The sequence below is a fragment of the Tupaia chinensis genome, unplaced genomic scaffold, assembly GCF_000334495.1.
Source record: "Tupaia chinensis unplaced genomic scaffold, TupChi_1.0 Scaffold000370_1, whole genome shotgun sequence".
Taxonomy (NCBI): Eukaryota; Metazoa; Chordata; class Mammalia; order Scandentia; family Tupaiidae; genus Tupaia; species Tupaia belangeri.
This window is the reverse complement of record NW_006159867.1, coordinates 6,308,235-6,313,689: the sequence shown is the minus strand read 5'-3', so window position 1 is coordinate 6,313,689 and position 5,455 is coordinate 6,308,235.

Genomic DNA, 5,455 nt, shown 5'->3' with positions numbered 1-5,455 from the left:
GTTTCATCTCTTAGTAACCAAGAATTGGAATCTAACAGTCCTGTCGGAACAGAAAATGATGCTGTGGATCCACATGAGTCAAGGAGTTGAAAACAAAATGGAAAACAAAATGAAAAACCATCAGAGAATTGTAACATCAGTGAATAGGTCAAGAGCGAACCAGAAAAATATTGACCCACTGCCACAGGGAGCCAATTTACCTATTTCACCCTGAGCTGGGAGTTGGGGTGGCAGAATTTTTTTCTCTGAAGATTTGCAAATATGGGCTTGCTTTCACATGGATTTGGAGCTCAACTTAAACTAACCTAAAATGTGATTCCAGCTATAATGATACAACTGGGAACACTGTCTGAAATGACCATAAATAACCCTAGAAACCAGGTTTTGTAGAATTTAGAGCCTTTTAATAGCGTGTAGGATTTTTTTCCCCCTGAAGTAGAGTAAAAATGAAGATAACTTTTAGATTTTGTTAAATTACAATTATTCATATGGAAACAAGAACAAATCCATAGATTATAGGCTAAACAAAATAAATTCTAGATGTATTAATTTCTCTAAACATAAAATTGAACTAAATTATTATCAGAAAAGGCCTTACGGCAATACTACATGCTGGGAAATGCAGCTATTTGGCAGGCCGAAGCCACATGGAAAGCTATTTCAACTTCCAGCTCCACCTGAAACTGGACATAGTGGTGTGTGCTTCTAGTCCCAGCTACTCAGGAGGTTGAAACAGGAGAGTAATGAATTTTTAGCTAGTGTGGACAACATAGTGAGACCATGTCTGAAAGAGCCAGGAGAGGTGGTATATGCCTATAGCCTCAGCAACCAGGAAGACTGGAACAGGAAGATTATGGCCTAGCAAGACCCTTTTAAAAAGTACTTTAAAAAGAAATCATAGAAAAAAAATTTTGACCTCATGCTATGGGTAGATTTCTAAAGACACAGAAAGCATAATTGATTAGGGACCTCTCAATCGAAACAATGCAGACAAGGAAAGAATAGGCAGACATATTCAAAATACTAAAAGAAAAACAATTTCAACCAAGGATGCTATGTCTGGCAAGATTATCCTTCAAATGGGATGAATGAATAAAATCATTCTCAAACAAAAACTGAAAGAATTCACCAATACCAGATCAGCTCTTCAAGAAGTACTGAAGGGAGTACTCTATCAGGAAAACTAAAGAGAGACAGACAGAAATAATAAAACAAAAACAATCGAGCAAATGGCTAACAAAATGGCAGGGACAAATCTGCAAATATTGAAAATAATGTTGAATGTTAATGGATTAAATTTTCCAATTAAGAGACACAGACTGGCTGAATGGATGAAAAACCAGAAACCCTCTCTTTGCTACCTACAAGAAATGTACCTCATGAATAGACATACGTAGACTAAAAGTGAAGGGCTGGAAAAATATATTCCATGCAAATGGGAATAAAAATAGGGCTGGGGTCATGATACTGATACCAAACAAAATAGGCTTTAAGAAAAAACTGTAAGAAGAGACAAAGAAGGACATTATATATATATACATATATATATATTGGGTCATCAGAAAAGTCATGATGCATTTTTTGGATAGAAAAACATAGAAAAATAGTCATAACTTTTCCAATGACACAATAGTACTATAAGGGCTAATTCATCAAGAAGATATAGCTCTTATAAATATCTATGTGCCCAATTCAGGGGTATCCAAATACCCCTGAAAGATAGGCTGAAACACATGAATCATTGGGGATCTCAGTATCTCCTTTGGACAGATCATCTAGACAAAAAGTAAGCAAAGAGATACAGGATCCAAATGACACCATAAATGAAATGGACTTGACAGACATCTATAGAACTTTCTACTCAATATCCTTAAACTATATATTTTTCTCTTCCCTGTATGAAACTTTTTTGAAGATTGACCACATAATAGGGCACGAAACAACCTTTATAAATTCAAAAGAATAGAAACTACAATATATCCAGCATCTTCTCTGACTATGATGGAATTCAACTTGAAACTAATTTCAGAAAAAAGCCCTTAAAATGCACAAACATGGAAACTAAACAACCTACTTCTGAATAATTTCACAGCCACTGAAAAAATTAAGACTGAAATAAAAAAATTCATTGAAACCAAAGATAATAAGTCCATGAGTTTCCATAATCTCTGGGACACTGTGAAAGCAATTATAAGAAGAAAGTTCATAGCAATTAGTGCACATAAGGAAAAAATGGAAAGGTGACAAATAGACAACCTAACAGCACACCTCAAGATACTAGAAAAACAACAACAAAATCTCAGAAAGTTCCAGGAGAAAAGAAATGATAAAGATCGAGCAGAAATAAATGAAACAGAGAGGAAATGAACTAACAGAAAATAAAGGAAACCAAAATATGGTTCTTTGAGAAGATAAACAAAAAAATTGATACACTGTTAGCTAGACTAATTATGAAGAAGAGAGAAAGGAACCAGATAAGTCAAAATCACAACTTAATAGCCAATATGACAACAGACATTACAGAAATACAACAGATTATTAGATAATACTATGAGTGACTATATGCCAACAAACAAGAAAACCTGGATGAGATGGACAAATTTCCGGACACATACAATCAACCAAGACTGAATAAGGAAGATATCGAAAGCCTGAATAGACAAGTATCAAGCAATGAAATTGAATCAATAATAATTTTCCATCAAAGAAAAGCCTAGGTCTTGATGGTTGCACTTCTGAATTCTACAAAACTTTTAGAGAAGAGCTAATCCCTATTCTACTCAAGTTATTCCTAAAGATTTAAAGGAAAGAACCCTTCCAGATTCATTTTATGAAATCTCCATTACTCTCATCCCCAAAACAGACAACAATATAATAAAAAACAAAAACTACAGATCAATTTCTCTGATGAATATAGATGCAGAAATTATCAAGAAGATACTAATAAATTGTATCCAATGACACATTAAAAAGATTATATACCATGACCAGGTAGGCTTTATTCCAGGGATGCAAGGATGCTTCCACATATGCAAAACCATAAATGTAATACACCATATTAACATAAAAAAGGACAAAAATCATACCATATCAATTGATTCAAAAAAGCATTTGATAAAATTCAACATCCCTTCATAATTAAGCCTCTCAGCAAAATTGTTGTAAAAAGGACATTCTTCAACACAGTAAAAGCCGTATATGAAAAAAACCACAGCTAAGATCATACTGAATGGGAAAAACTGAAAACGGTAACAAGACAAGACTGACTACTTTCTCCACTCCTTTTCAGTATAGTACTGGAAGTCCTTGTCATTGCAATCAGACAAAAGAAAAAAAAATAAAATGCATTCAAATATAGAAAGAATAAGTAAAATTATCTCTATTTTCAGATAATATGATTGTATACATAGAAAATCACAAAGAACCTACAAAAAAAATCTTGGAATTGATAAATGAATACAGTAAAGTGGCAGGATACACAATCAACTTACAAAAACCTACAGCATTTCTATACATGAACAAGGAGCAGTCTGAGGTAGAATTGAAGAAATTAATTCCATTTACAACAGCCACAAAAAGTATAGGATATTTACCAGTAAACTTAACCAAAGAAGTTAAAGACCTCTACAAGGAAAACTTTGAAAAAAAACAAACAAAAAAAGGAAATAGTAACACAAAAAGTGGAAAGACATTCCATGTTCCTGGATTGGAAGAATTAATATAATCAAAATGCCAATCCCACCCAAATTAATCTACAAATTTAATGCAATATCAATCAAATTATCAGAGATATTCTTCACAGATTAAAAAAAAATCATAGGATTTACCTGGAATCATAAAAGACCCCATATGGCCAAGGGAATTCTATACAAGATGAGTGGAATAGGAGGCATCTCACTTACTGACCCCAAAATATATTACAAAGCTGTGAAAATCAAAACAGCATGGTACTGGCACAAAAACAGGCATGTGGACCAAGAGAACAGAATAGAGACTCCAAAATAAACTCCAAAACATACAGTCAATTGATTTTTGACAAAGGGCACCAGTCAGTCCAGTGGGGGAGGGGGATCTCTTTAGCAAATGGTGCTGGAAAAACTGAGTATTTGCCTGCAGAAAGATGAAACTGCACCCCTATCTCTCACCATGAACAAAAATCAACTTAAAATGGATTAAAGATCTAAACTTAAGGCTTCAAACTGTAAAACTGCTGGTGGGTAACACAGAGGAAACTCTTGGAGACATCAGAGTAGGCAGACTTCTTAAATAAGACCCACAAAGCACAGGCAATAATTCAAAAGCAGACAAATGGGACAACATCAGATTAAAAAGCTCCTGCTCAGCAAAAGAAGCGATTATTAGAGTGAATCATAGTCTTGGAATGGGAGAATATATTTGTAAACTATGCCTCAGATAAGGGACTGATAACCAGAATATACAGGGAACTTAATGACCAGCCCAATTAAAAGGTGGGCAAATAAGCTGAACAAGTAACTCTCTAAGGAAGATGTACAAACAGTCAAAAAGCATATGAAAAAACACTCAGCATCCCTTATCATAAGGCGATGCAAATTAGAACCACAATGAGTTATCACCTAGCCACAGTCAGAATGGCTAAGGTTAAAAAAAATAAAAAATGATAAGTGCATGGGGCTGGCAGGTGTGTGGTGGTTAAAGGATCTGGATTCCCACATGGCCAACCACAGTTTGAGTCCTAGACTTGGTGGCCCTGGCAGCTTGCATTATCACTTTTCTTCTCTCTTTCTCTCTCTCTGGTAAAATTTTAAAATAATAATAATAAATAAAATAAAATAAAAGGAAAAAAGGATACCCATAAAAAGAAAAAAAAAAAGTTAAGTGCTGGCAAGGCTGTGGTGAAAAGAGAACTCTCCTACACTGTTGGTGGGAATGTAAATTAGTACAGCCACTGTGAAGAACAATATGGAGGTTCCTCAAAGACCTACACATAGAACTACCATATGATCCAGCTTTTCTACTCTGGGGTATCAACCCAAAGGATGGGAATATACTCAGTTGGAAAAGTACCTGCACATCCATGTTTATTGTGGCATTAGTCACAATTGCTAAGACATGGAACCAACCCAAATGTCCATGAACAGATAAATGGATTGAAAAAGTGGTACATATACACTATAGAATACTATTCAGCCATGAAAAACAATGTCACCCTGGCATTTGATAGAAAGTGGCTGAATATGGAAGCTAAGCAAAGCAAGCCAGACTATGAAAGAGAGACATTGTATGTACCCACTCAATATATACCAAATGTCTGCACTCTATGGCAGAAACTGAAAGATTGGAAGATATAAAAGAATGAACAAAAATTGTGGATACTAGAGATGGTATGTGAGGAGGGTGAGCAATGAGGAAGGGTGAGAGAAAGGGAAAGAAGAGGAAAAAGGAAGAAACAAAACATTTAAGGCTCACAAAAATG